We start from the raw sequence: 17,799 nt of genomic DNA, 5'->3' as shown, positions 1-17,799 counted from the left end.
GAAGAATATTACAGTTCTGCGTGAAGTAGTTTTAAATTTGTAAGAAACAATTATTCAGCGTTTCAGTAAAAGATTAGTTAACTGAATGATGCATCTACAAGAACAGAATGGTTTTTTCCTTTTAATTATAATCTTTCGCGTAGTTTACTGTACTCAAGAGCAACACTGAAGTCAACTACGAAGCTAGATGGCTAATTAAAGGGATACATTTCTGAAATCTTCATAAGAAATAGACACTCCTAATTAGTAGGACTCTGACTTGCAAAATGTCGTGGTAAAGCGATTGGGAATCATTTCATAACATTTTTCAGAGAAATCAGCTAACAGAAAAATACAAATGTATACACAATAAATAGAGAAGGTGGCGGGAAAACGTTGTAAGAGGTATGTGCTGCCTGCGATATGTAAGCTATAAGAGAATCTGAGACCAAAGAGCAGTGTTGACTGCAGTACGAACTGTGTAGCAGTAGCAGTAAGTTGTTGCTAGCGAGCAGTCGCTAGTCTGCTCTGGTCTGGTGTATCTTGTTGGATGGGCCGGTCGCGGTGCAGCGATGCCGGAGGCTGAGTATTATTGTATAAGGTAAGAAAGCAGCCTCGCGCATATCTAGTAATGTTACGTAAAGTCCCATGTAAATCTTTTAAAAATGTCCTAATAATAATCTTCGTGATATAAAGTAATCTCTAAAATACATTCATTTCAATTTAAAGAATTTACTAATTTCTTCAATCCATGATCATTCCTATTGTTACAAAAGAAAAATCAGTTGCTTCCTTTCATAAACGACAAATCTATCGGCCAGCATTGCATAGAGCTGTCCCGGAAAATTTTTATATAAGAGCAGATATATTCGTCGTTTTTATTGAGGTAAGAATTTTTCCTTTTTTTATTCAGAATGATCTTACAGGGCCATGACGCAGCGCTGCTGTCGTCCAAATTCTACCAGGTTACTGAATTTATTTTTTATTACGAGGTTTAGGAATTTTTCTGTTTCGAGCATACATTAAATGGGAAACAAATTTTGTGTGGAGGTTAAATGTGAATGAATTTCTGTAGGGAGGTTATAAATGAGAACCAGTTTTGTTCTTAGGTTACACAAAAATTAGTATCACTATCCATAATTATTATTTCATTATTTTACGTGGGGAGGTTACAATGTTGTCACCTGTACACCGCTATGGGAAGTCCAGGAACTCAGTATTGCAAGGAATTAGACTATCGATCGACAGGAGTCTGCAATTTTTGTTAATTAGCTTTGGTGTGAACGCCAGGGAGACGCCCCTATTTCGACAGTGTTCCGCAATTACTTAATTACGGCACGAGCAGTATGTTAGCAGCGGGGGACTCTCAAACTGAGCAGCATCGACCTGCAAGGTGAAAAACCAGCTACCTCTCTCCGGGAACTACGCCGTTGCTACAGTCTTACTTGAGGGAAATTACAATGGTTGATACTTTTGAATGTTATAAAGTAGTACATACACGGATCGGTCAGAACATTGTGACCACCTACATAATAGAGGGTATGTTCACATTTAGCACGGATAACAGCAGGGACGCCTCGTGGAATGGAAGCAATGACGACTTGTTGGGGCTGGGGGGAGTTGGCACCAACTCTGCACACACAAGTCACGTCATTCCCGTAAGTTCCGGGGAGGGGGGTGATGCGCTCTGACGTCACGTTGAATCACATCCCAGATGTGGGTTCAGATCTGGCGAGTTGGGGGGCCAGAACATCAACTGGAACTCGCCACTGTGTGCCTCGAAGTACTCCATTACACTCCTGGCCTTGTGACTTGGTGCATTACCTTGTTGCAAAATGCCGCTGCTATAGGGAATGAAAGAGGAGAAAGACTAATTGAGTTCTGTAACAAGTTTCAGCTAGTAATAGCGAATACCCTGTTCAAGAATCACAAGAGGAGGAGGTATACTTGGAAAAGGCCGGGAGATACGGGAAGATTTCAATTAGATTACATCATGGTCAGACAGAGATTCCGAAATCAGATACTGGATTGTAAGGCGTACCCAGGAGCAGATGTAGACTCATATCACAATATAGTAGTGATGAAGAGTAGGCTGAAGTTCAAGACATTAGTCAGGAAGAATCAATACGCCAAGAAGTGGGATACGGAAGTACTAAGGAATGACGAGATACGTTTGAAGTTCTCTAACGCTATAGATACAGCTACAAGGAATAGCGCAGTAGGCAGTACAGTTGAAGAGGAATGGACATCTCTAAAAAGGGCCATCACAGAAGTTGGGAAGGAAAACATAGGTACAAAGAAGGTAGCTGCGAAGAAACCATGGGTAACAGAAGAAATACTTCAGTTGATTGATGAAAGGAGGAAGTACAAACATGTTGCGGGAAAATCAGGAATACAGAAATACAAGTCACTGCGGAATGAAATAAATAGGAAGTGCAGGGAAGCTAACACGAAATGGCTGCAGGAAAAATGTGAAGACATCGAAAAAGATATGATTGTCGGAAGGACAGACTCAGCATACAGGAAAGTCAAAACAACCTTTGGTGACATTAAAAGCAACGGTAGTAACATTAAGAGTGCAACGGGAATTCCACTGTTAAATGCAGAGGAGAGAGCAGATAGGTGGTAAGAATACATTGAAAGCCTCTATGAGGGTGAAGATTTGTCTGATGTGATAGAAGAAGAAACAGGAGTCGATTTAGAAGAGATAGGGGATCCAGTATTAGAATCGGAATTTAAAAGAGCTTTGGAGGACTTATGGTTAAATAAGGCAGAAGGGATAGATAACATTCCAACAGAATTTCTAAAATCATTGGGGGAAGTGGCAACAAAACGACTATTCACGTTGGTGTGTAGAATATATGAGTCTGGCGATATACCATCTGACTTTCGGAAAAGCATCATCCACACAATTCCGAAGACGGCAAGAGCTGACAAGTGCGAGAATTATCGCACAATCAGCTTAACAGCTCATGCATCGAAGCTGCTTACAAGAATAATATACAGAAGAATGGAAAAGAAAATTGAGAATGCGCTAGGTGACGATCAGTTTGGCTTTAGGAAAAGTAAAGGGACGAGAGAGGCAATTCTGACGTTACGGCTAATAATGGAAGCAAGGCTAAAGAAAAATCAAGACACTTTCATAGGATTTGTCGACCTGAAAAAAGCGTTCAACAATATAAAATGGTGCAAGCTGCTCGAGATTCTGAAAAAAGTAGGGATAAGCTATAGGGAGAGACGGGTCATATACAATATGTACAACAACCAAGAGGGAATAATAAGAGTGGACCATCAAGAACGAAGTGCTCGTATTAAGAAGGGTGTAAGACAAGGCTGTAGCCTTTCGCCCCTACTCTTCAATCTGTACATCGAGGAAGCAATGATGGAAATAAAAGAAAGGTTCAGGAGTGGAATTAAAATACAAGGTGAAAGGATATCAATGATACGATTCGCTGATGACATTGCTATCCTGAGTGAAAGTGAAGAAGAATTCAATGATATGCTGGACGGAATGAACAGTCTAATGAGTACACAGTATGGTTTGAGAGTAAATCGGAGAAAGACGAAGGTAATGAGAAGTAGTAGAAATGAGAACAGCGAGAAACTTAACATCAGTATTGATGGTCACGAAGTCAATGAAGTTAAGGAATTCTGCTACCTAGGCAGTAAAATAACCAATGACGGACGGAGCAAGGAGGACATCAAAAGCAGACTCGCTATGGCAAAAAACGCATTTCTGGCCATGAGAAGTCTACTAATATCAAATACCGGCCTTAATTTGAGGAAAAAATTTCTGAGGATGTGCATCTGGAGTACAGCATATGGTAGTGAAACATGGACTGTGGGAATGCCGGAAAAGAAGAGAATCAAAGCATTTGAGATGTGGTGCTATAGACGAATGTTGAAAATTAGGTGGACTGATAAGGTAAGGAATGAGGAGGTTCTACGCAGAATCGGAGAGGAAAGGGATATGTGGAAAACACTGATAAGGAGAAGGGACAGGATGATAGGACATCTGCTAAGACATGAGGGAATGACTTCCATGGTACTAGAGGGAGCTGTAGAGGGCAAAAACTGTAGAGGAAGACAGAGATTGGAATACGTCAAGCAAATAATTGAGGACGTAGGTTGCAAGTGCTACTCTGAGATGAAGAGGTTAGCACAGGAAAGGAATTCGTGGCGGGCCGCATCAAACCAGTCAGTAGACTGATGAAAAAAAAAAAATTGGGAAACATAATCGTCATGAAGGGGCGTACGTGGTCTGCAACCAGTGCACGATATTCATTGGCCTCACGGTGCCTTGCACGGGCACCACGGGACTCATGAATGTCCACGTGAATGTTCCCCACAGCGTAATGGAGCCGCCGCCACCTTGTCTCCGTCCCGCAGTACAGCTGTCAACGAGCTGTTCTCCTGGAAGACGACCGATTCGCGGTCATGATGAGGAAGGTATCATGGTTCATCAGACCATGCAACGCTCTGCCACAGCGCCCAAGTCCAGAACCGATGGTCAGGTGCCCAGTAAAAGTTTGATGACGAAGAAGTCAACGTGGTGTGGGATGTGTATAATAAGACAAAAATTGGAGGTTTATGACAAAAGTTTCGCGGCCACAATAATTATGTTAACCATAAGGATTTTAAACAATCAGCCTTCACCAGTTGAGATCCAACTATTTCAACTAATTGATTGACCTGAAAAATACGGAACTGTTCATAAATTTAGAGCTGAAATGTTGTTACCAAATATGTTCGTGAAATTTACATTATTTGTACACTACTGACCATTAAAATTGCTACACCAAGAAGAAATGCAGATGATAAACTGGTATTCATTGGACAAATATATTTTACTAGGACTGGCGGCCGGGGTGGCCGAGCGGTTCTAGGCTCTACAGTCTGGAACCGCGCGACCGCTACGGTCGCAGGTTCGAATCCTGCCTCGGGCATGGGTGTGCCTGATGTCGTTAGGTTAGGTTAGGTTTAAGTAGTTCTAAGTTCTAGGGGACTGACAACCGCAGAAGTTAAGTCCCATAGTGCTCAGAGCCATATTATACTAGGACTGACATGTGATTACATTTTCATGCAATTTGGGTGCATAGATCCTGAGAAAGCAGTACCCAGAACAACCAACCTTGGCCGTAATAACGGCCGTGGTACACCTGGGCATCGAGTCAAACAGAGCTTGGGTGGCGTGTACAGGTACAGCTGCCCATGCAGCTTCAACAGGATACCACAGTTCATCAAGAGTAGTGACTGGCATATTGTGACGAGCCATTGACCAGATGTTTTCAATTGGTGAGAGATCTGGAGAATGTGCTGGCCAGGGCAGCATTCAAACATTTCCTGTATACAGAAAGGCCCGTACAGGACCTGCAACATGCGGTCGTGCATTATCCTGCTGAAATGTAGGGTTTCGCTGAGATCGAATGAAGGGTAGAGCCACGGGTCGTAACACATCTGAAATGTAACGTCCACTGTTTAAAGTTCCGTCAATGCGAACAAGAGAAGACCGAGACGTGTACTCTAATGACACCCCATACTATCACTCTGGGTGATACGCCAAAATGACGATGACGAATACACGCTTCCAATGTGCGTTCACCGTGATGTCGCCAAGCACGGATGCGACCATCATGATGCTGTAAATGGAACCTGGATTCCAATGACGTTTTGCCATTCGTGCACCCAGGTTCGTCGTTGAATACACCATCGCAGGCGCTCCTGTCTGTGATGCAGCGTCAAGGGTAACTACAGCCATGGTCTCCGAGCTGATAGTCCATGCTGCTGCAAACGTCGTCGAACTGTTCGTGCAGATGGTTGTTGTCTTGCAAACGTCCCCATCTGTTGACTCAGGGATCGAGACGTGGCTGCACGATCCGTTACAGCCATGCGGATAAGATGCCTGTCATCTCGACTGCTAGTGATACGAGGCCGTTGGGATCCAGCACGGCGTTCCGTATTACCCTCCTGAACCCACCGATTCCATGTTCTGCTAACAGTCATTGGATGTCGCCCAACGCGGGCAGCAATGTCGCGATACGATAAACCGCAATCGCGATAGGCGGAAACGTGATGGTACGCATTTCTCCTTCTTACACGATGCATCACAACAACGTTTCACCAGGCAACGCCGGTCAACTGCTGTCTGTGTATGATAAATCGGTTGGAAACTTTCCTCGTGTCAGCACGTTGTAGGTGTCGCCACCAGGGCCAACCTTGTGTGAATGCTCTGAAAAGCTAATCATTTGCATATCACAGCATCTTCTTCCTGTCGGTTAAATTTCGCGTCTGTAGCACGTCATCTTCGTGGTGTAGCAATTTTAATGGCCAGTAGTGTAGATCTTCATTCTTCAGGTGTAACTTCGCAGCAAATATTCCTTAGCTCTTCTGCTCTGTTGCTGTTCAAAACTCATCGTGTAATGCACTAAATAAATTCCAGGCACAGATTTTCCACAAAACTGCTTTATTCGCATGCAAGCAGTCAGGCGGTGAAAAATGTGTAAAGTTCTGCATGCTGTCCGCCTTGAGGTACGCAAACTGCTGGAATACATGTATGATTTCGAACAATCGCTGACAGTCAGAATTTACAAATTTTAAGAAATGACAGATAAATGTGTGTAACAAAATTAATGCACATACATAGAAACAATAGTGCTTTACATTTTGTGTAGATGTGGACTTAATTTTGTTAAGAGTCCGCCTGCGTAGCGGAGTAGTAACGTGCTTGCCTCCCACGCAGCAGGCCGGGTTGGAGATTTTCTCCTCTCGTGGACTGGGTGTTGAGATGTCCTCATCATCACTGCATCCTCATCACCGGCGCGCAAGTCGCCAAATGTGGCGTCAAGTGGAATAAGACTTGCACTCGGCAGCCGAAGTTCCCCAGAAGGGGCCCTTTCGGCCAACAATGCCACATGCTCATTTCATTTTTTTTCTGGTTAAGAATTCCAAAGTTATTTACGAGTTTCCGCAAGATAACAGATATTGCATTTTGGTTAATTACAATAGAAAAGAAGAACTAAAAGAATTCCTACCTGTGTATGAATTCCAAAAAATATGTTTGTCAAAAGTAGTAGCCGATTTGCCAAAAATATAATTGAAAGCTGCAAAATACGCTTTGTACTCATCGGCGTAGCAAGATTACATCAATTACTTAAAAATTATTGAAAACAAAATTTCACAAAATGTTCACAAACTTGTTACTGTGTGCAGAATAGCATAGGAAACTCAGGTTATACGTAAGTTGCCTCAAACTGGCACAGGTGCATTGCAGCATTGTAGATTAAACAATTAATTAAGCATAAAGTAGATGTAGTCTCTTCATGGGGTGTCAATAGACGTTAAGGGGATATTTTATTACACCATTTCAGTCGTAAGTACCTATCTCGTGGTATTAACATTGGCACATGCATGGATAGTCTGCCGTAAAGGCCCTTCTTTAGAAGTGTCCGATGCACTCTGTGTTCAGACACACTTGTATCCTGCCGAGTGTTGAAGTCTGATGGGCCGCCACAATTCACTATCCTGTCCTGTTTTACCGCTCTGTTCAGCCCACGACGTCCGACGTTTGTAATAAGGGGTGGCGTCCAACCCTACGACGGCTGGACGTAGTTTCACTTAGGTTTCGCCACGTGCTGAAGACACTACCACAACGCTACTCGAACATCCGACAAGTCGTGTAGGTTCAGAAATGCTCGTGCCGAGCCTCCGGGCCATCACAATCTTTTCTCGGTCCAACTTAAATACATGTCGCGCCTTCCCATTTCAACACACGGACAGCACGCTCACAAGTACTACATGCACCGTGCGTGTGTCTGACTAGCAGTCATTCTTCGCAAGGTGACGCTGCTATCACCTGGACGGATTTACATCTATAATAGATCGGTGATCACAGTGTTCTGGTTAATCAGTGTAGATTCACTGTATCCGTAACAGTATAATATTTCACTTCATCGGTAAAGGAAACCAGTATTTGCTTAATGGTTCAATTGGCTCAGAGCACTATGGGACTTAACGTCTGTGGTCATCAGTCCCCTAGAAATTAGAACTACTTAAACCTGACTAACCTAAGGATATTACACACATCCATGCCCGACGCAGGATTCGAACCTGCGACCGTAGCGGTCACGCTGTTCCAGACTGAAGCCCCTAGAACCGCACGGCCACACCGGCCGGCCTTTGCTTAACGAATTGGATATTCAACTTGAGTTGTGTCGTGTTAGACTAATCTGTGAAACCAAGTTCCCTGCAGAACTTGTCACAATACTCAATTACCATCAGCAGCAACAGACGAGAGCTCATATTTCTAACGAGCTGACCCAACGTAAGAGAAATGACCCATTCAAATTTCAGTACTCGCCCCTATCTCTTATAATAGATACATGTAAACTTAACAAGCTCTCTCATAATGTTAAAAATATTTGTAGAATATGCAAAACTTATGATCGGTATTTCGTTCTGATTTTGTTTAAAAAACATTTACTGAATCTTGATCAGCTTATTCTTCATTTTTTCTCGTTGGCCTTCTCTATCTGAACTGCTGGCATAAGATATTTTCGTGTATTTCGTTGTATTTATTATACTAATAATATTTATTTGAAAGATGCGATGTTTATAATTAGTATTACTGTTATTTCTTGTCATAACTTTGATTTCTGAATGTTGTTGTGGCCTCTTTTAACGCTCACGTCGAGTTAAGTCGGGCGTTATTAGTATGGTGATGCTATTGACTGGCCGCCGTTGCTGCACCCTTGAAGGCTCACTGTATGGTCAATAAAAGAATCTGCATTTACTCTAAATTCATGTTACGAAGTCTGAAACCTTTTAAAGAAGTATTGCAATGCAAAGTAAATTCTGTCATTGAATGAATGATATCTATTCTCACGGTCACACATCATCCAGTTAGTAACGAGCCAACAATCACTGATTACGCTGATTTTTCCCCCTCAGCTTACCTCGTTAAGACAATTCCGCTTTCTCTTCTTGCAAGTAATCAAATACAGTCGACCATTAATATTCAGTTCAGTTCAAGAGAAAGAGGAATTATAATCTCTGTGTTTCTACACTCCTGGAAATTGAAATAAGAACACCGTGAATTCATTGTCCCAGGAAGGGGAAACTTTATTGACACATTCCTGGGGTCAGATACATCACATGATCACACTGACAGAACCACAGGCACATAGACACAGGCAACAGAGCATGCACAATGTCGGCACTAGTACAGTGTATATCCACCTTTCGCAGCAATGCAGGCTGCTATTCTCCCATGGAGACGATCGTAGAAATGCAGGATGTAGTCCTGTGGAACGGCTTGCCATGCCATTTCCACCTGGCGCCTCAGTTGGACCAGCGTTCGTGCTGGACGTGCAGACCGCGTGAGACGACGCTTCATCCAGTCCCAAACATGCTCAATGGGGGACAGATCCGGAGATCTTGCTGGCCAGGGTAGTTGACTTACACCTTCTAGAGCACGTTGGGTGGCACGGGATACATGCGGACGTGCATTGTCCTGTTGGAACAGCAAGTTCCCTTGCCGGTCTAGGAATGGTAGAACGATGGGTTCGATGACGGTTTGGATGTACCGTGCACTATTCAGTGTCCCCTCGACGATCACCAGTGGTGTACAGTTAGTGTAGGAGATCGCTCCCCACACCATGATGCCGGGTGTTGGCCCTGTGTGCCTCGGTCGTATGCAGTCCTGATTGTGGCGCTCACCTGCACGGCGCCAAACACGCATACGACCATCATTGGCACCAAGGCAGAAGCGACTCTCATCGCTGAAGACGACACGTCTCCATTCGTCCCTCCATTCACGCCTGTCGCGACACCACTGGAGGCGGGCTGCACGATGTTGGGGCGTGAGCGGAAGGCGGCCTAACGGTGTGCGGGACCGTAGCCCAGCTTCATGGAGACGGTTGCGAATGGTCCTCGCCGATACCCCAGGAGCAACAGTATCCCTAATTTGCTGGGAAGTGGCGGTGCGGTCCCCTACGGCACTGCGTAGGATCCTACGGTCTTGGCGTGCATCCGTGCGTCGCTGCGGTCCGGTCCCAGGTCGACGGGCACGTGCACCTTCCGCCGACCACTGGCGACAACATCGATGTACTGTGGAGACCTCACGCCCCACGTGTTGAGCAATTCGGCGGTACGTTCACCCGGCCTCCCGCATGCCCACTATACGCCCTCGCTCAAAGTCCGTCAACTGCACATACGGTTCACGTCCACGCTGTCGCGGCATGCTACCAGTGTTAAAGAGTGCGATGGAGCTCCGTATGCCACGGCAAACTGGCTGACACTGACGGCGGCGGTGCACAAATGCTGCGCAGCTAGCGCCATTCGACGGCCAACACCGCGGTTCCTGGTGTGTCCGCTGTGCCGTGCGTGTGATCATTGCTTGTACAGCCCTCTTGCAGTGTCCAGAGCAAGTATGGTGGGTCTGACACACCGGTGCCAATGTGTTCTTTTTTCCGTTTCCAGGAGTGTAGTTAGGTGAATTTACGTCTTTGACATCAGACTAACTTGATGACATTGCCAGTGAGATTAATCTTTTACACACAGTTATGCAGCACAATTGAAATGTCAAGTGCATCACTGAAAGCAACTATCGATCACATGTACACATCTGATTACCCCATTAATGCAACAAAGCACCATCACAATATGTTACAGAAAAGCCAGCCCTGTAGAAAAAATACATTGTAGATCATACTACAAACATTTTCTTCGAGTGCAAATTAAATAAATAAAAATTGTGAGTGATGGCAGAACTGGTTAAAAATAGTTGGTAGTTAATTACGTCATTTGATTGAATTTATAACAGTTGTGACAGTGAAACTTCATAGCAATAACCGTCTACTTCAACATGCACAATAAATTAATTAAATGTACTAATGGTGAGTAAAACATGAAGATGCTGAAGAAAAGGTCCCATACGTTTTATAAATGCTGTACTCTGTAGGTTACCATAATGACTAATTCAGGCAGACTGCTATAGGCAGACTGCTTTGGAGAACAGTTCCAATGTTTGATGTAGACGCTTGCAGCAACAATTCTGTCGAGCACAGAAAAGGTCAAAGTGTAGTAGGTTAAGAGACAATACTCCACGTCGCCTCCCCTTGTTGCAGCGACTTCTGAAGGAGTGTTACTGGTTACGTAAACCTGATCAGACACCATTTCATCGTGACTGAACGTACCATTGATCTCAAAACTAATCTCCAAAATGTGTAATGAAGATTTAAATTAACGGTACTGATGATATTTCATACCAGTAGGAATTGTTGAGGATATAACTGAATTGTATAACGGACGTATTTCCTTACAATTGTATCCTATTCACCACAGAATTTGCATGCTCTGTCTAATAGTAATTAAAACCTATAGGAAAATGAATTGCCCCGAAATTTAGGTATTGTTCTGTAATACATACTGTTAATATTAAGACCCAATGGAGAGACGAAAGTAGAACAGTGGGGGACCAGACCGGTGAAAAGGGGAGGGTAGATATTAAGAAGTCATCTTGTCTTATTGTGCAGTATAAGACTGAAGACGTATTTGAAAATTGTCATTGGGCATAAGCTTCTTAATAACAAAAGTCCTTATTGAACATTTTGCAGTATAGTAATGGTAAATGTTTTTGTTTTAAGCTCGTTTGCTTAAAGACAATTCCAGCTGGAATCGTTGAACACTCGACATGTTGGACGTGGCCCTCCGGCAAGCAAACAGACGCTGGTGTTACGTCCCGACCTACCCACTATTTTCCTAAAGGGCTCCATCATTCGCATAAAGCGGAGATCCCAGTGCCAGGTAATCCCACTCTCTGAACTTGTCCAGACCTTTCAGGGAAATCGGCCCCAGTCCCAACAGAAGAGGAGTCTTGTACTGGCTCAGATTTATTTTCAACAGTGGGCAGTATCTCAAACCTCCTTTTAACGCGTAGTGGGGACAGTCGTGATGCCAGGATCCAATTTCCTCTTCGTACCAGAGATCGTTCGCCATTGGCAGATGCATGTCGACCGGGTAGAACGAGCAAACTGGAAGGTGCTGTGACATCAGGCATCCTAGAGAATGCAGTAGGCGCCAGAAGTGCCCAGATATTCGTCTCAGGTGTTCCAACGCCACTCCCAGGGCAAAAGCCTGAAGCCAGTCGATATGGCCAATACAGCTTCCGGCTGTCTAAAGCTAGTGACCGATTTCACCTGTATCCATACCCAACGGATACAGTCCCTAGCCATGTTTAATCAACGTTCGTCTGCAAAACCGCAAGGAATATAAAAGTAACCCAAACAGTCGCTGGATGTAATCTAAATATTGCTGCTAGGTATGCCAGTTTTTACTATACTCCAAAGTCAGCTCACAGAATTCAAATGTACTAAAGTTAAAGCAGAAACTTAGAATATGTCATCACATAGTAAAATACTCACTTGCTATGCATTTCTTCGTATAACCACTTGATAACAAAAAATAAGCGAAATCCAATGTAAAAACAAAAATTCCTGTTGTTCCTGGCGCCCGAGCTTGACATCCAGGCTGTAGCTACAGTCAAAACAAATGAAATATGCCTTCTTTTAATAGAAGGTGTCAATGAAAGCATTCTCGAAGTAACGGTCACTTTATCGCACATATTCTGTGGCACACGTTATTTGCATTATTAATGCCCTTTTAAGACATTTTTCTACTTCCTCATTAATAGATTTCCAGCCGTAGTTTTATTGCAAGACAACTTTCATAAAAGTATTTCGAGTAGCGATGAAACACAGCTGTATACAACGATTCTTCACAACTGTACATCGTTATCTGGTCACAAAGCTACAGATCGTGTGATGAACAAGTACATAACATGTCCCGATCATGTGATATCATGTTGTGAAAATTATGATGTCTTATGCCCACTGCACCCGTGGTCTAGGCCACCTGCTAGGTAGCTCAGTGGTTTCGGTCAGAGGGGTGGCTACCCTATGTAATAATAAAGTAAAAAGAAAATAAAATCCGTGTCAAGGGGTCAACGATGGTTTTGAACGGGTGTCATGTGACGTCCGCATCGACCAAATGCAACCAACAATAGCGAACGAAAAAATGGGAGGGGGGGTAGCGTCTTTGGCTGGTAATCAAAATATCCTTCGTCCCGGGTTCGAATATTGCCACTGCTTACATTTTGAATAATAATCATTAGCATTGACGGCCAAGAAGTCACCCTTATTCAGCCAACGGGCTTGTCAAAGACGGCGTCATAACGGACAGAGGTTCAGGGCACTCTCTTGTCCTTGGGGTGGGAAACAGCACCTAAAGGCGGAAGGATCAGCAATGATCCACGGCACAAAAATGCAGAAGGCAATGGAAACCACCGCGTTAAAGACACACAAAGTATAGTCAGAGGACATGCGGCCTATAACTGAAAAAAATGTGATAGAATGTTACCCTTTTATTGGTTATCCAATTTTTTCTCATGGTCATCTTCCCTTGGCAGACCCCTCCCAGTGATCCGAATGTGGAATGTGCTACATAATATCGAGTAGAATGTAAACATGGTATGTGTGACACAGCCACAATGGAATAGGACGTATAGCAACAACATTTTTAAAGATCATAAGACAGACTACTGTTGAAACTGGTAATCAGGAATAAATAGTACTGAAGACATTCTTGGCTACTAAATATTCTCCAAAGATTTCCATTGCCTTTTGCATCCTCCTGCAGTTGTCACTACGCTTAGTTGGTTTAGTTATTAAGTGTCTATTTTTCTGGCCTCTGAATCTCATTGTAGGTAAAGGTTTGGGCTGTGATTTTGTTCGGAATACAGGCATAGTCTTGGATTACGATAATACGCAAGTTCATTTTAAGTTCCGTCTGCTGCAAAAATTTAGGCATTCTAATGTTTTGGCTGCGTGTTTTGTGACTAAAGAGACAGGAGCGTTTACGCACATACACTGAAGTGCCAAACAAACTGGTAGACCTGCCTAATATCGTGTAGGGCCCCCGCGAGAGCATGGCAGTGCCGCAACACGACGTGGCATGGACTCGTGACTAATGTCTGAAGTAGTGCTGGAGAGAATTGACACCATGAATCCTGCACGGCTGTCCATAAATCCGTAAGCGTACGAGGGGGTGGCGATGTCTTCTGAACAGCACGTTGCAAGGCATCCCAGATATGGTCAATAATGTTAATGTCTGGGGAGTTTGGTGGCCAGCGAAAATGTTTAAACTCAGAAGAGTGTTCCTGGAGCCACTCTGTTCAAATTGTGGACGTGTGGGGTGTCACACTGTGTTGCTGGAATTGCCAAGTCCGTCGTAATGCACAATGGACACGAATGGATGCAGGTGAACAGGCAGGGTGTTTACGTACGTGTCACCTGTCAGAGTCGTATCTAGACGTATCAGGGGTCTCATATCACTCCAACTGCACACGTCCCTCACCATTATAGAGCCTCCACCAGCTTGAACATTCCCTTGATGGCATGCATGGTCCGTGGATTCATGAGGTTATCCTCACACAAATACACGTCCTTGCACTCGATACAATTTGAAACGAGACCGTCTGACCAGGCAACATTGGCTCCTCCCAAGATGAAAATCCTACATCAGCTTGTAGAGTTAACGTTGCGGGGCAGAGGGATTAGGCCGTCCTCTTTGCCATTCACCTCTCCCTTCTTAGTAGCGAGGGGAACGGGTCAGGCTATAGGCTAGTCGTGGACTACCGTACCTTAACTACAAGGTCATTTTGGAGTCAGGCCTTCTGCTTGAACTGTACAGTTGTTTTATTTGGTTCGTGGGGCACAGTATTTTAACCGTGCTTGATTTAAATCATGCATATCCTTAGATACCAACTACAGACGTCTCGAAGGTGATAAGGACTTTTGACTGACTAGAATTTGTACAGATGTAATAGAGTGCTATTCGGATTATCTACAAGACCCGCCCAGGCCCCTGGAGTTTGTTTTAGGTGATGTAAAGCTTAAGTTGTTTTATAACTATCTCGATTATAATAGGTCGTTCTCTGAATAACTTGAACATATGTGACATGTGACAAGACTGCGAGAGGCCAGACTCACCATCAAGCCCTCTGAGGTCAATATGGCTCATCAGGAAACTTCTTTCTTAGATAACCTAGGAAAATTAAAAAGACCTTTGGAGAAATGACAACCACCTGTGTGAATATCAAGAGCTCAGATGGAAAAGCAGTCCTAAGCAAAGAAGGGAAAGCAGAAACGTGGATGGGTCTATAGAAGGTCCATACAAGGGACATATAGTTGAGGACAATATTATGGAAATGGAAGAGGATGTACAATATGTGATCACAAGTATCCGGACAGCCCCGAAAACATACTTTTTCATATTAGGTGCATTGTGCTGCCACCTACTGCCAGGTACTCCATATCAGCGACATCAGTAGTCATTAGACATCGTGAGGGAACAGAATGGGGCGCTTCACGGCACTCACGGACTTCGAACGTGGTCAAGTGATTGGGTGTCACTTGTCTGTACGCGAGATTTCCACACTCCTAAACATCGCTAGGTCCACTGTTTCCGTTGTGATAGTGATGTGGAAACGTATAGTACAAAAGCGTGCAGGTCGATTTGGGCTGTTGACTGACAGAGACCGCCGACAGTTGAAGAGGGTCGTAATGTGTAATAGGCAGACATCTATCCAGACCGTCACACAAGAACTCCAAACTGCATAAGTATCCATTGCAAGTACGATGACAGTTAGGCGGGAGGTGAGAAAACTTGGATTTCATGACCGAGAGGCTGTTCGTAAACCACACATCACCCTGGAAATGCTAAACGACACCTTGCTTGGTGAAAGGAGCGAAAATATTGGACGATTGAACAGTGACAAAACATTGTTTGGAGTGACGAATCACGATACACAATGTGGCGATCCTATGGCACGGTGCGGGTATGGCGAATGCCCGGTGAACGTCATCTGCCAGCGTGTGTAGTGCCAACAGTAAAATTCGGAGGCGGTGGTGTTAAGGCGTGGTCGTGTTTTTCATGGAGGGGGCTTGCACCCCTTGTTGTTTTGTGTGGCAATATCACAGCAGAGGCCTACATTGATGTTTTAAGTACCTTCTTGCTTCCCAGTGTTGAAGAGCAATTCAGGGATAGCGACTGCATCTTTCAACACGATCGAGCACCGGTTCATAATGCACAACCTGTGGTGGAGTGGTTACACGGCAATAACATCCCTGCAATGGACAGGCCAGGACAGAGTCCTGACCTAAATCCTAAAGAAACCCTTTGGGATGTTTTTGAACGCCGGCTGCGTGCCAGGCCTCACCGACCGACATTGACACCTCTCCTCCGTGCACCTCACTGTGAAGAATGGGCTGCCATTCCCCAAGAAACCTTCCAGCAGCTGATTGAAGTATGCCTGCGAGAGTGGAAGCTGTCATCAAGGTTAAGAGTCGGCCAACACTACACTGAATTCAAGCATTACCGATGGAGGGTACCAGGAACTTGTAAGTCATTTTCAGCCAGGTGTCCGGATACTTTTGATCACATAGTATAGATGAAGATGAAAGGACAATATGATACTGCGCGAAGAATTTGACAGAACACTGAAAGATTTAAGTAGAAACAAGGCCCGGTGAGTAGATAACATTCCGTTAGAGCTACTGATAGCCTTGGGAGAGCCAGCCATGACAAAACTCATCCATCTTGTGCGCAAGATCTATGAGACAGGCGAAATTCCTTCCGACCTCCAGTGAATATAATAACTCCAGTTCCAAAGAAATCAGGGTTCGACATATGTGAAAATTTCCGTCTATCAGTTTAATAAGTCATTGTTGCAAAATACCAACACCAATCCTTTACAGAAGAAACTGGTAGAAGCTGACCTTGGGGAAGATGAGTTTGGATTCAGGAGAAATGCAGGAAGATGTGAGACAATACGGACCCTACGACTTTTCATAGAAGATAGTTTAAGGAAAAGTAAACCTACCGTTTATAGCATTTGTAGATTTAGAGGAAGCTTTTGACAATGTTGACTAGAATAATTTCTTTCAAATTCTGAAGGTGGCAGGGGTAAAATACAGGGAGCGGAAGACTATTTGGAATTTGTACAGAACCCAGATGGTGGTTATAAGAATCGAGGGTCACAAAAGGGAAGTAGTGGTTGAGAAGGGAGTGAGAAAGGGTTGTAGCCTATCCTCGACGTTATTCAGTCAGTTTATTGAGCGAGCAGTAAAGGAAACAAAAGAAAAATTTGGAATAGGAATTAAAATCCACGGAAAAGAAATAAAAACTCTGAGGTATGCTGGAGACACTGTAATTTTGTCATAGACAACAAAGGACCCGGAAGTGTAGTTGACCGGAATGGACAGTGCCTTGAAAAGAGGATGTAAGCAAAACCAAAACGAGGATAATGAAATGAAATCGAATTAAATCAGGTGATGCCGAGAGAATTAGATTAGGAGAGGTGACTTTTAAAGTAGTAGATGAGTTTTGCTATTTGAGATACAAAATAACTGATGATGGTCGAAGTAGGGAAGATATAAAATGTAGACTGGCAATGGCAAGCAAAGCGTTTCTGAAGAAACGTTTGTTAACATCGAGTATAGACTTACGTATCAGTAAATTCTTTCTGAAAATATTTGTATGGAGTCTAGCCAAGCCAGGAAGTGATTCATGGACGATAAACAGTTTAGACAAGAAGAGAATAGAAGCTTTTGAAATGTGTTGCTACAGAAGAATGCTTAAGATTAGGTAGGTAGATCATGTAACTGATGAGGAAGTACTGAACAGAATTGGGAAGAAGAAAAATTTGTGCTCAACCTGACTCGAAGCAGGGCTCAGTTGGTAGGAAACATTCTGGGGCATCAAGAG

The sequence above is a fragment of the Schistocerca cancellata genome, chromosome 1 (genome assembly GCF_023864275.1).
Source record: "Schistocerca cancellata isolate TAMUIC-IGC-003103 chromosome 1, iqSchCanc2.1, whole genome shotgun sequence".
NCBI classification, from domain to species: domain Eukaryota; kingdom Metazoa; phylum Arthropoda; class Insecta; order Orthoptera; family Acrididae; genus Schistocerca; species Schistocerca cancellata.
Note: the sequence above shows the minus strand (reverse complement) of the source record.